Below are 15,062 nucleotides of genomic sequence, written 5' to 3' on the forward strand. Positions count from 1 at the left end.
TAAACTGATGAATTTCTATCAAGAAATTAAGGAGGTACGTGAAATCTTTAACAATTTCTTTTATAATATTTATATATTGATTATAATTTTTATTTCGGGTTCTTATTAAATTCCCTTCGTTCAGTATAAGTTGATTCTATTTCGGATTTTATTAAAATCTTGAAGTTTAACAAATTCATCCTTGTTTTGGGTCTTTAGTTTTACTAAATTCTCGCCACTTAACAAAAATTACTCAATTATTGGGTTTTAATTTTTGACTAAAACTTGTGATAAATAAAGTATTGAAATGAAGTTGTGATCTGTTTGTAAACAGAAACTGTACCAATAATTTTATTGGATTTTAATCCTGTCCAACGTTTAATTTGATTTACTGTTTATAATAGAAATCATTTGGAAGTAACAATAATGTTACATATTTTTATTTTAATTCTGTTGTTTAATAGAATCGAAAGAGAAAATAAATTGAATTAGTTGTCAATTTATTGTTAAAATTATTATGAGTTTTAGTTTCATGTTTTAAACGTAATAGTGGATAAATCCACCGATTCACTTAAATTGTGATATGGAATATTGATTCCTACTCTAGCATCGAATAAAGTTTAACAATATCAGTGAACGTGATTCACAATGAAAAGAATGTTAAATTCTATGAATAAAATTTCAAAACATGACAACAATGGATGTTACATTTGACCATATTGAATATGATCACATATGTGCATGATGATCCTCATATTATTATAGAGGATATAGTAAATGTTATTATTGCATTTAATGTTGTTAAAGCATGAAATCATTTTTGGATTATTAGATACATTACATGAAGTGTATAATATCCGATTAAAGAATTTTGAATGGTATTGGGCCATGAATACGAAGCAAGAGAATTATCTTAAATAAAATTATTAATGTCATAATCCTTGGTAGGTTGCTCCAACATTTTTCAACCTGAATGACATTACTTTATAACAGAAAGTATCTCTTATGGTCACAAATGTTGTTTTTTCTATGTCTTCGGGACTTATTTTTATTTGGTTATACCCTGAGAAGCCGTCTATGGAATAAAACCATGAATGTCCTGTAGTGTTATCCACCAGAGTGTCTATATGAGGCAGAGGGAAATTATCTTTAGGGCTAGTTTTGTTGAGGTCTCGATAATCCACACATGTGAACCTTCTCATCCTTCTTCGGCACATGGACTATATTAGCCACCCAAAGATAATAAATTATCCCATTAATATATGAAAAGATCCCATTAACAAATGGAAATGATCTGTATAGTACTAATCTGAATCACATTTAATCCAATAGCATAGATAATACTGGAAAAAAATAGGATCACTGATACAAAAAGTGAAGATTAGATGCAACAGAAAGTTCAACATTCAATAGTTATAGCAAACAATGACATCCATGCCCACATCCCTAACATTTCTTACGCTCGAACGTGAAATTTTGAGAAATAACAATTCCTTTACCACTCATATTTTTAATATTTTTTAAAAGTAAAAATTTTAACCAAAATATGAGAGTAATAAATGTCTCAGTTAACAATCAAATTTAACGGCCGTTATGATCCAGACACCTAAAAATATAACGGAGAAAATGTCGGACACATATTTTTAGCGAAAAAATCATTAGACACAAAAAATCAATTTTGTGTATAGTTTAAGTACTTTTTATTTTATTTTAAGCCTTGATTTTAAGGGGTAATGATTAAGCTATAAATGAGTCGAGTCGAGCTCGAGTATTGCTGAGCTTGACTCAACTCGAAAACTTACGAGCTTAAAATTGGCAAACTTGAATCGAACTCGAAATAAAGAATTGAAACTCAACTTGAATTTTAAAAAAATTGAACTTAAAACATTCTCAGACTTAACTCAATTGAAGCTCGAACTTAAACCTTAAGTACATAAAAATCTTATATTATATTTTAAAAAAAACAACATATAAATATTATTACTATTATTTTTAATTTAATTTAATTTTAAAAATAAAAAATATAATAATTTTTTTTGAATTATTCTTAAATTTATCAAGTCGTACATCAAGTAACTCGTTTCGACTCATTATAAACTCAAATCAAATATATTCAACGAATGTTGATTGAACTTCAACTGAATTAAACTCAAATAATTTATAATCTATCTGGTGTTATTTACTGTCTTGGTAATGATGGAACATATGATACAAGATGCTATTAAAAGTAAAGCCAAAAATAATATACTATTAACACACCCCCAAAGTGTATGGAGCATTATCCTAACACAGCTCTAAAAACGACAACAAATCAACCATACCTTCCCGATAAACACGTCCCTATCAAGGGATCAACTCATCTAAGCTTCCAATAGCATCTCAACATGTGTACAATCTTAGTCAAACCACAACAATGTTCCAACACCACGCGAAAAGGGGTCCCCTGCACTAACGTACGCTAACTAGGATCATTACTGTCGCGTCTAATTATACACCACGCCACCCCCTTATCCATTATTAAGCACAAGGGAAGCCATTACAAAACATTTCCATCCATTGCCTTTCAAAGTTTGTTATTTTTCTAAAGGTATTTTCTTCAACATCCCTTTGGTTCCATTGTTTGTTAATTACATGTTGTATCTATTTCTGTATGTTATTTTTCATTGCTTCTTTTTCTTTTCAAAAGGGTGATTGATATTATCCAAAATCAATGGTGGATTGTTTACGTTTATTGTCTTCTGCAGGAAAAAAAAGTTAATTTTAAGGATTGGGATTATGTAGTTAGTAGATGCTTAAGTTCATGGTTCCATTTCATGCTAGGCTTAGCTTAATGATTTGAGCTTTGAACATCAGTTATATGTTATAGGAATTTTCATGAACTAATGTTTTCTGTTTGTAGATTGTTTCTTGAATTTGTGATACATTGGCTTTCGATCCTGAATGCAGGAACCACATGGTTGTTGATTGATTTGGTCAAGAATCATGCCAGGGGTCACTAAGATGCAGTGTTTGCTATTTGAACTCATAACAACGTCATTTTTTTCTTGGATTCTATCAACAATGTGAATGTCGGTAGCATAAGTAGCTACCTTCGAAAGGAGTACCTGTTAGTGTGTATAACCTGGAGTAAGTTGTTTTGCTTAGTTGGCTTCTCATAGTTAGGTTTGTTAGAGTCAGTTAAGGTTGTTATGAGCTGTTGTAACTGTTAGAACTTTTAGAATTGCTGTTATCTGTTGTATAAATGTAGCTCTCTATGATTGAGATAAACACAGTTAATGAAATGAATCAAGTTCAGTAATCCTGCTTCACATTTCCTTCTCGCTTCTTTTAGTTTGCTCTTATTGTAACTGTAAAATGCTATAGTGAAACTATAACATGGTATCATTCGCCAAGATTTGGAGTATTTTGCTATCCGCTGCTCGATATTTCTTAAGTTTTTCTTTACGCAATGCATGGAAGATTGGTATCTCTCAATAACTGTGTTTGCTGGTTGCGAAGTGCACTGAAGGTAGTTGCAAATTCTTGAAGTATTGTAAGTAGTTGCAAATACTTGATTTACTTGCTCGTTATCTTTCCTATGGCCTCCTCTACGGTTAATTTGACAGTTCAACACATTCCTAAGCATGATATTGTGAAACTGTCTGAGAGCACTTATCTCTTGTGGAAACATCAAGTAATGTTGATCATTGATGGGTATGGATTGTTGAAATATGTGTCTAATGATGCTTCTACTCCTAGTGAGTCTGTTGTGAATGAATCAGGACAAGAGGAAGAGAATCTTACCTTTGTGGTTTATAGACAATAAGATAAACTATTGGCGTCTTGGCTCTTAACCACTGTAAGTACAGAAGTCCTTCCTCACCTCACTGGTCTGAAATCCATGCTCACCATTTGGAGTGCTATCTCAAGACTTTTTGGTGCAAGGTCCAGTGCGAAAGTGTCTGCTCTTAGACATAATCTTCATTCGCAAAGGAAGGCTGGGTTGACAGTAAGTGAATATTTGGCAAAGATAAAATCCATTTGTGGCATGCTGAATGCTGTAGGAAGTTTAGTAACTGAACAAGAACATGTTAGTGTTCTTTTGGTTGGGTTATCCATGGAATTTGAGTCTATCATTGCTATAGCCTCTCGTGATTCTTTGTCGTTAGATGTTTTAACTGAAATGCTTCTTGATTGTGAAGCTCGACATAAACTTTTTGTGCGATAGTGCTTCTGCTAATGTGGTAACTCATGCTGGTGACAAAGATTGCCAAGATTCAAGGTCCGTTGTTGGCAATGTAACATCCCAGTCACAGTTCAACTCAGCAAGGAATCAATAAGGTGGCAGCTTTCGTGGTAGAGGTCATGGCCGTTTCAATAACTCTAATCGACCTCAGTGTCAGTTGTGTGGAAAATTTGGCCATGTTGTTCAGAAGTAATATCACAGGTTTGATCACAAGTATTCTGGGGAGACTGACTCTTCTGTGTCGAGTAATGATGGGTTGAAATAGTCTCGCTGTGTCTCGAGTGATAAGCAATATCCTACTGTTAGCATGCAGGCATATGGACACTCGATGAGTCCTGGTTTTGCGTAGTCCCCTATGTTCTTCTATCATCCTGTTGCTAACTCAGTTTTTCCTGGTATGCAGTCGTTTGGATCAGTGCCTTACTATCAAGGTGGCCACTTGTTCACTCCCCAAGTCTCGTATCCAATGTCAATGCTTCCTATGGGTGTAGTTTCTAGTGATTCGTCGCTTGGTTCTAATATTGGGAAGAATCCTTTTGGCCCTTCAATGACTTCCTCACCAACAGTGTTTGTCTCCACAGTACCTTCTGGCAATGTCTCAACCAACATTGCTGATACAGTCTGGTATCCAGACACAGGAGCAACACATCATGTCACCAATGATCTGTCTGTTTTTAACTCGGGTGCTACTTACACAGGTAAAAATAAACTGCTTATGAAAAATGGAGAGGGTGTTAAGATCTCCCATATAGGACAATATTGTTTGTTATGTAACTCAAAACCCTTGTTATTACAAAAATATGCTCCATGTGTCGAGTATAAAGAAGAATTTGCTATCTGTGTTACAGTTCACTTGTGACAACAAGGTGTTTATCGAATTTCACCCGTTTGAGTGTTTTGTGAATGACACACAGACTCAGGAGGTTCTGTTGAAAGGGAGGCTCACGCATGATAGACTATATCAGTTGCTACCACACACTACAAAAGACTCAAACTAGCAGTTGAATCATGTCTCGAAAGCATCCAAATCACTAGAGTTATGGCACAAATGTCTTGGCCATTCCTCGATAGCTACTGTTCGAGCCGTAATGAAGGTGTGTAAAATTGTTTCTAATGAAAATAAGTTGTCTCGTGTTTGTACAACCTGCTTACAAAGCAAAGCTCATAAATTACACTTTTGTACATCTTTCACTACATATAAGAAACCTTTTCAGTTGGTTGTCTCAGATGTATGGGGTCCAACACCAATTATTTCTACTGATGGTTTTGCATATTATGTCTCTCTCATAGATGTTTACAGTAGGCACACTTGGATCTATCTACTTAAAAGAAAGTATGAGGTTATGTAGTGTTTCTTTAACTTCTTCAAGATGGTTGAAGTTCAATTTGACTCTAAAATCAAAACTCTACAGATAGATGGAGGTGGAGAGTATCAAGCTCTCAAAGGTTGGTTTCTTGCAAATGGTGTTCAACAAAGGGTCTCGTGTCCGAGCACCTTTGAGCAGAATAGGAAAGTAGAAAAGAAGCATAGACACATTGTTGAAATGTGTTTAGCTTTACTAGTTGAGCCTGCACTACCCTTGAAGTTCTGGAATCATGCCTTTGTGTCAGCAGTACACTTGATAAATCAGTTGCCAACTGAAGTGTTGAATGGCAAGTCACCTTTTGAGGTTTTTTACCAATAAGTTCCTTATTATTCCATGCTCAAAGTCTTTGGGTGTGTATGTTTTCCTCTTTTGAGATCGTTTAATCAGCACAAGCTGGATTTCAGGTCGAAATAGGGTGTGTTTCTTGGTTATAACCCTTCATACAAAGAGTAAAAGTTCTTAGATGAAAATGGGAGGATTTTTATTTCATGATATGTTGTATTCAATGAAGAAATATTCCCTTATTCTGAGGGAAAGACAGTTGATCGAAGTCATGGTGGCACTGGTTCCTCGGTTAATGTTCTACCTATAATACAACCGACTCAAGGATCAAGTCAGATTACTAGAGAAGCACCAAATTCAACCTGTGATTATAGGAAGAACCCTGGCACACATCTGTCTGATGTGTCACACGCAGCTGTTGCTGTAGAGGACAATGTATGTGCAGGTAATGGTTTAATAACACCTGCTGAGGAAACTGATCTAGGAGAGAATGAGTCTCATGCATCAACTAACTTTAATGGTAATACAGTTAAATATGAGCTAGGACTATGTGAAGAATCACAACCTGCTGAAGAGCAATGTAATAAAGAACAAGGCAACGTTCATCCTATGGTAACTCGAAGCAAGAGTGGAATTCGGAAACCAAAAATTTTTCAAGTAGTTTGTTCAGATAAAGAACCAAGAACGATTCGAGAAGTTATGAAGAGTTCAGAATGGAAGGTAGCAGCTCAAGCCGAATACAATGCACTTGTGAAAAACAATACGTGTACACTTGTTTCGCTGCCAAGTGGTAAAAAACCAGTAAGTTGCAAGTGGATTTTTAAAATCAAAAGGAATGTTGATGAGTCTATAGCGAGGCACAAGGCTCGACTTGTGGCCAAGGGGTTTTTGTAGTAGCCTGGAATTGACTATCATGAAGTTTTTAGTCCTGTGGTCAAACCAGCAACTGCACGTATCGTTCTATCACTTGTATTATCGAAAAGGTGGTCGTTAAAGCAAGTTGATATCAACAACGCCTTTCTGAATAAAGTATTAGCTGAGGAGGTTTATATGATGCAACCGCCAGGCTATGAGCAGGGTGATGGTAGCTTGGTCTGTAAACTCAACAAAGCCATTTATGGCTTGAAGCAGGCCTCTCGAGCATGGTTCGAGAGGCTCAAAGAGTATTTAGAGGATCAAAGGTTTGTACTGTCAAGGTCCGATGCCTCGCTCTTTGTTAAGGAAATTACTGGCAATATCGTATACTTGCTTGTATACGTAGATGACATCATTGTGACTGGAAGCTGTGAAAAAGAAGTTCAGGGTGTGATCAACAAGCTCAATAGTTAGTTTGCTTTGAAGGATCTAGGGTGTTTGAGTTTTTTTTGGGAATTGAGGTGTGTCGATCAGGTGATGAAATTATCCTGAGTCAGCAAAAGTATATACGTGATCTTTTGTGCAAGAGTAGTCTGGAAGATGCTAAAGGACTTCCCACGCCTATGGCTACTAGTTGCAAGTTAATTGTTGACACTGGGACACCGATTAAGGATGCTACTCACTATTGGAGTGTTGTTGGTGTGTTGCAGTATGTTGTTATCACACGTCCAGACATTACTTTTGTAGTGAATAGGGTCTGTCAGTTTATGCAGTCTCCATACGATGTCCACCTTCAGGCAGTGAAGCACATACTAAGGTACTTACAGGCCACTGTTGATTTTGGTCTTTCGTTTTCAGCATCGTCTCACTTATCCTTGACAAGGTTTGCTGATATAAACTGGGGGTTAGATGCAGATGACAGACGTTCGACCTCGGGCTACTGCATCTATTTTACGGGAAATTTAGTTTCCTGGGGCTCTCGCAAGTAGCAGGTGGTTGCTCGCTCCACTGCAGAGGTTGAGTATAGGAGTGTTGCACGTGTTACTGCTGAGATGGCGTGGCTTGAGTCACTTTTAAGTGAACTATGTGTGACCGTTCATGGAAAATTTGTTTTGTGGTGTGATAACTCTAGCGTTGTTGTAGTCTGTGCGAATCCAATTCTTCATTCAAAGTTTAAACATGTTGAGCTTGATTTGTTTTTTTAGGGAGATGGTGGCTGCTGGAAAACGCTTTGTTCAAGAGGTCCCTGCTTTTGAGCAAGTGGCTGATGTTCTAACCAAGCCATTGTCTGCTCCTATGTTTCTTAAACATAGACAGCGGCTACTCGTGTCACAAATACCAAACAAATTTATGGACTCACGAGTTGAAGAATGAGTAAAGCCTAAGCTAGGTTGAGATTGCAGTACAAGGAATATTGATGCATGAGTTTGTACGCACTTCAGGTTTTCACGTGGAGTTGGTGTTTTAAACTAAGAGGAGTCTGCAGTAGGGGGAGTATAGATGCATGGTGCTGTGTACACCTCATTTTCACGCAAGTTGGTGGTCTTAAACAAGGAGGTTTTTACAATAGGGGGAATATTAGTGTGTATAACCTGGAGTAAGTTATTTTGCTTAGCTGGCTTCTCATAGTTAGGTTTGTTAGAGTCAGTTAAGGTGTTGTAACTGTTAGAACTTCTAGAGTTGCTCTTATCTGTTGTATAAATGTAGCTCTCTATGATTGAGAGAAACACAGTTAATGAATCAGGTTCATTAATCCTGCTTCATATTTCCTTCTCGCTTCTTTTAGTTTACTCTTCTTGTAACTGTCAAATGCTATAATGAAACTATAACAGTACCCGGCGGTTAACATCCCTCTCGATCATGAAGTATTTGCAATTCTCAAGGGACACAATGCTCCACAACAAGTATGATTTTTCTTTATTTTACCATTAAATGTACATTACTCTCGTTAGTATGACTCTGGTATGAGGGTCTGATAAGGGTATGTGTCCTACAAAGGAATGCATAACATATATGTCATGTCAACAACAGGTGCATATAACATAAGGGAACTATGATGAAAATGTTGTAATAATTTCATGGGTCACGTCTGATGAACCGGGGTTCAGCAAAGTGCAATATGGCACATCAGATAAAAATTATGAATTTACTACAGAAGGGAAAATGACTAACTACATCTTTTACAAATACAGTTCTGACTATATTCATCATGTTCTTGTTTATGGACTTAAGGTACATGAATGGCTGAACTTACAAGGATTTCATCTTATAATTGTTTCCAACTGAAACTATATATGATATGAAGAAATTGGTTGATTAATCATTTGTTTTTGCTTCTCAGTTTGATACTAAGTACTATTACAAGACCGGGAATGGTAAATCTGCACGAGAATTTTGGTTTCAAACACCTCCAATGATCGGTCCAGATATTCCTTACAAATTTGGAATTATTAGTGAGTGTTTTCCTAGATGATGCATTCAACACTAATATCTGAGTTTGAAGAAGGTTTAAATATATTTGTGTGTATGTTGCAGGTGATATGGGACAGACATATAATTCACTGTCCACACTTGAGCATTACTTGGACAGTGGGGCATAGGGCACAGAGTGTGTTGTTCCTGGGAGATCTTTCTTATGCTGATAGATATCAGTATAATGATGTTGGTATACGGTGGGATTCATGGGGTCGGTTCGTTGAGAGAAGTACCGCATATCAGCCTTGGATCTGCTCTGCAGGGAATCGTGAAATAGAATACATGCCTTATATGGTAATTAAAGCATTCAACAAGAATTACTTATCGAATCATTGTTTTGCTCTGCTTTTAACATTGAGAAAATCCTGAAAAACAATGTGCAGAATGAAGTTGTTTCGTTTAAATCGTAACTTCTTCGATATCCTACACCTTATTTCGCTTCTAAAAGCAGCAGTCCTATGTGGTATGCTATCAGGCGTGCATCTACTCATATAATTGTGCTATCAAGCTACTCCTCATTTGTTATCATCTCTTATATTCTTCCTTTTTGGACTCTTCATTTTGTTTTAGTACTTAATTTCGGAATCCATGCCCACGCATATAGAAAAAAAACTTGAATACTTGTGTTTGAGTAACATTGTTGTTTTTTATTGTAATAGTGAAATATACACCTCAGTACCAATGGCTCAAAGACGAATTGAAAAGGGTTGACCGGGAGAAGACCCCATGGCTCATCGTTCTTATGCATGTTCCAATCTACAATAGCAACGAAGCACATTTCATGGAGGGTAAAAGTATGCGAGCAGTGTTTGAAGAATGGTTCATCCATCAGAAAGTTTATGTAATCTTTTCCAGTCATGTTCGTGCTTATGAAAGATCGGTATGCTTCTTCCCTTATAACTTTTTCACTTTGCAGTCAGGGTATTGCATGATATGTGTTCAAAACTTCTTTGTAATAGTAAAATAAGCCAATGGAAACCCAGAGCTTGACTTTGTTGGTTCATGCAGCCATACTCAGGTGTTATATATGATTTGGTTTTATTTCATTACAATTATTGGTATATTTTCTGGGAGAAATGCTCATATGTTTTCCCTATGAGTTTTCAGCATCGAATCTCAAATATAAGGTACAATATATCAAGTGGTGAATGTTACCCTATACGAGACGAATCAGCTCCTGTTTACATCACTGTGGGAGATGTTGGACATCAATAAGGTTTAGCAAGAAGGTAGGTTACAATTCATAGCCCGTTTCTTCATTTTTCTTGAAGTACGAGGCCTGAAATAGTATCTGGTGTTTATTCAAATATAGATATGGGAATGTGATCTTTCAAGGACTCTCTATATACATGAATCTTGGGAGAAAAGAAAATTGTACACGTTCATATGTGTATCATGGTGTTTGTTGTTTTCTAACAATTAATCTTTAAGAAATTGCATTTCTCATTACCTTTAGCAAAATGTTTTTCCGGGTGTCGTAGATTTAGAGATCCCCAACCAGATTACTCTGCATTCCGGGAGGAGAGTTACGGCCATTCGACACTGGAGATCATGAATAGAACACATGCACTCTATCAATGGAACCGAAATGATGAAGGGGAAAAAGTGTTGACTGACTCATTTGTATTGCACAATCAGTACCGGTGAGTATGTTATTTCTTGCTCTAGTTTGCCATTGATGCTGCTTTTATGATATTTGACTAGTATTTATGCAGCTGAATTAGTCATTTTCATCCCTGCACTTAGTATCCCTAGAATCTTACAGCATAGATATAAGGGAAAAAGATAAACCCTTTTGGAACAATCATTCATGTGATTTAATTCATATTTAATTCAAAATTGTTTGTTTGCAGGTCACGAAAAACATAGATATAAGGGAAAAGATATCCTTTGAAACAACCATATATATGATTGAATTCAAAACATATTTGATTTAGACAATTTTGCTTGCAGGTCAAGTAAAGTGCAAGAAAGAAAACCGAGGAAGCATTATTTATGTATATTGGGGCGAATTGCTTCTTAATGAAAAAGATGATGGGAAGATATGTATGTGTGTGTGTGTATATATATATTTGAGATTCTACTTCCTCTAATTTGTAATTTCATTATCAGAGTTAGTGTTTACCTGAACTCTGCTATGGATTGGACGTCTTTAAAAGCAAATTGTATTAATTAATACTTTTTTACTCGGCACAATCAAGTTACCCCATAAAAATAATAATGCATTATGTCAACTATGTATAATCCTCTTTGAAAAACATTAGGTCAATTATATGAAAATCATCCCGGCGACCTATGAATTCAACATCAAACCAAAGGAGTAAAGCCAACCTTTCTTGTCTCCTCGTCCTTGCTCTATGCTGACTGCAATACACAAAGTGTTCAATGAGTAGCAACACGCTTGCAAGGCATACCAATGTTTATTAATTTTTTGGTAGCATAAAATTCACCACAACCAAATAGTATATACGGATTCCCAACTTCCATGATATCAGAAAACAGAATCCAGAATCCCATAAAATCCATAAAACTCAAGTGAGAAAGTAAAACACAAAAGCCTTGAAAAGAAAAATGGAAAAGCATAGAATTCAAGAAGAATTCCAGGATTACCTTCCTTCTCTTCAACCAGTATAACAGTGTCTTCAGATTTCACCGTCATGACTTAGATATCTTCAACCAGTATAACAGTGTCTTCAGATTTCACTGTCAAGACTTAGATATCTTCAACCAGTTTTATCTGTATTTTCTGAGATATCTTCTTCAATCTTGAGCAATTCCAGTTGTGTGACTCATCTGATTTCACACGTGAACTGAAAAATTTAGAAGCAAACTAGGCAACAAACAAAAGGAAGATGGTTTACAATACAATTCATATGAATTTCTAAATACTAATTACATCAACGTGTTGAAAGGCTAAGGGTGCCTCCAGCTCTTTCTCATTCATATATTTCATTTATTGGTTTTTTGGCAAAATCCCACATTGGTTGTGTATAAGGAGGAGGGGAAATTCTTTTGTTATAAGTAGAGCCCTCCTCCTCCTTAGTTGATCATCCCACAAATATAAGTCTTCTTCACTATTAAAGGTTATTTGTACTCTTTCTCTCTTTGTAATATTTCTTCTATTAGTGAAATATTTTGGTGTTCTCTTTTATGTCTATTTAATAGCTATTGTCGGGTATAGTTATTGTTAATTATTATCCTATTAAAATTATATGTCTTGGTAGTTCTGTCTAAGGAAAGTGAGTTTTAAGAGGGACCATTGTGACCCCTCCTCTTTCCTGGGAATCTACCTTGGGGTGATTTTTAATACAATCGTTTTCACACTAGTCACCTAGATAATAGTTTAAAGGTGAATATGTTATTGGTGGAAATTAACTCGAATTCCACAACAATTGGTATTAGCGCTCTTGGTTTATTTTATTATGCTCTGTGGTTGCGTCTTAGGCTGATCTTCCACATTAGAAAAAAATTTCCTTGGGATAATTGACATTTCACATTGGCAGCTATTAAATAGAATTTGTAGCAGAAATGGTAGACGCTTCTTCATCTTCAATTTTGGCAAGAAATGCTGTGACAAATGTTAGAGTTGCACTGGAGATTTTTGATGGCACCAGTCATTTCAGCATGTGGCAAAGTGAGGTTCTAGATGCCCTATTTCAGCAGGGTCTAGACATTGCTATTGAAGGAGAGAACACAAATGATGTTGAGGAGAAAAAATGGAAGAGGATCAATAGAATGACATGTGGTACTATTCAATCGTGTCTTTCTAGAGAGCAGAAGTATGCATTTTCTAAGGAAATTTCTGCAAGTAAATTGTAGAAGGCACTCGAGGAGAATTTTTTTGAAGAAAAGCGGTCAGAACAAACTCTACATGAAAAAAAGATTGTTCCACTTCAACTATGTACCATGTACCACTATGAATGATCACATTACTAGCTTTAATCAGCTGGTGACTGATCTGATGAATATGGATGTGACTTTTGAAGAATAAGATCTGGCTCTGATATTGATGGAATCACTTCCTGATGAGTTTGAGTATCTTGGAACTATTCTACTTCATGGGAAGGTTGATGTGTCTCTCAGTGAAGTAATTGATGCCTTGTATAGTTATGAATTGAGAAAGAAAGACAAACAAGAAAAAACAAGTGTCGAAGCAGAAGCTCTTGTTGTTAGAGGCAGTTCGAAGAGTCAGAATAAAGGAAGGAGAGGGAGATCGAAGTCAAAGTCCAGATTGAGCAAAGATGAATGTGCCTTTTATCGAGAAAAATGGCACTGGAAGAAAGAATGTCCCACGCTAAAGAATAAAGGCAAACCTGAAAGGGGGAAGGCTGTCTCAGAATCAAATGTGGTCAAGTATGATGATGCAGATTCAGATTTCGCATTCGCTGCTACGCCATCAACCAGCTGTTCCAGTTCACGACTGTTAGATTCAGCTTGTAGCTACCATATGACCCCCAATAGATAATGGTTCTTTGATTTTAAAGAACTAAAAGGTAGAATTGTCTACACAACAAATAATTCCCCTCTTGACACACTTCGGATTGGTTCAATTCGCTTGAGGAATCAAGATAGATCAATCAGAACCTTAACAGTGCCCATTATGTACCAGATTTAATGAGAAATCTCATCTTTGTGGGAACCTTAGAGTCAAAAGGTTTAGAAGTGAGGGTAAAAGATGGGATTATGAGGATTATCTCTGGTGCACTGGTGATAATGAAGGGAATCCGAAAAAGAAACAATGTGTATTACTTTCTGGGTAGTATAATTGTTGGGACAGCAGCAGTGGCAGCTTTTACTGATGAACAGGGAGTTAGAAGCAACCAGGTTATGGCATATGCGCTTGGGGCATGCTGGTGAAAAATCCTTGAAATTGCTGATAGATCAAGGATTATTGAAGGGTGCTCGGACTTGTAAATTAGCTTTTTGTGAGCATTGCATCAAAGGGAAGAAAACGATGGTGAAATTTGGAATAGCAATCTATGATACTAAAGGTATTTTGGATTATGTTCATTCAGATGTATGGGACCCTTCCAAGACAACTTCATTGGGAGAAACACACTATTATGTCACCTTTGTTGATGATTTTTCCCGGAGAGTTTGGGTGTATACAATGAAGACAAAAGATGAGGTACTAGGATTTTTCGTTAAATGGAAAAAGATGGTGGAGACTCAAACAGGCAGAAAAATCAAACGTCTCCGTACAGATAATGGTGGTGAGTACAAAAGGGATCTATTTCTAAAAGTCTATGAAGAGGAACGTATTGTCAGGCACTTCACTGTCAGAGGTACACCACAACAGAATGGGGTGCCAGAGCGTATGAACCGAACATTAGTGGAGAAGGTTCGGTGTATGTTGTCTAATGCTGGGTTAGGCAAAGAATTTTGGGCTGAGGCTTTGGTCTATGCTTGTCACCTTGTCAACCGCTTACCATCGACTGCTATTGGTGGTAAAACACCATTAGAGAAATGGTTTGGAAACCTGAATATTATGATTCCTTACATGTGTTTTGTTCCACTGCATACTACCATGTTAAGGAGTCAAAGCTGGATCCAAGAGCAAATAAGGCGATCTTTATGGGGATCACCTCTGGTGTGAAAAGCTATCATCTTTGGTGTCCAGAAATAAAGAAAATAATCTTCAACAGGGATGTTACCTTTGATGAATCTACCATGTTGAGAAATGTGACTTCAGAAAAATTGGAGCAGACAGATGAAACTCCCAAACAGGTGGAGTTTGAAGGAAACAGAATTGTCCCAGCCAGTAAAGAAACTGATGTTGACTCTCCTATGGTAGAAGAAGATTCAGATGAAGAAGAGGTTTAAACCCAAGAACCTCCACAGCAACATGATTCAATTGCACTCAGAAAGGGAAAGAGGAC

The 15,062-nt window shown here is 36.5% G+C and overlaps 1 long non-coding RNA gene and 1 pseudogene across 1 annotated transcript; both read left to right on the forward strand.

Annotated features, from left to right (window-relative positions):
• The first annotated feature begins 8,533 nt into the window (after positions 1-8,533).
• Positions 8,534-9,165, forward strand: LOC120166264. Its single transcript, XR_005519908.1, has 3 exons — positions 8,534-8,612; positions 8,740-8,940; positions 9,050-9,165. It is a non-coding gene; the product is annotated as an uncharacterized LOC120166264 (long non-coding RNA).
• Positions 9,166-10,263: 1,098 nt separating this feature from the next.
• On the forward strand, positions 10,264-11,206 carry LOC120166263 (annotated as a pseudogene).
• The last annotated feature ends 3,856 nt before the right edge of the window (positions 11,207-15,062 follow it).

The sequence above is a fragment of the Hibiscus syriacus genome, unplaced genomic scaffold (genome assembly GCF_006381635.1).
Source record: "Hibiscus syriacus cultivar Baekdansim isolate YM2019G1 unplaced genomic scaffold, ASM638163v2 tig00111634_pilon, whole genome shotgun sequence".
Lineage (NCBI taxonomy): Eukaryota > Viridiplantae > Streptophyta > Magnoliopsida > Malvales > Malvaceae > Hibiscus > Hibiscus syriacus.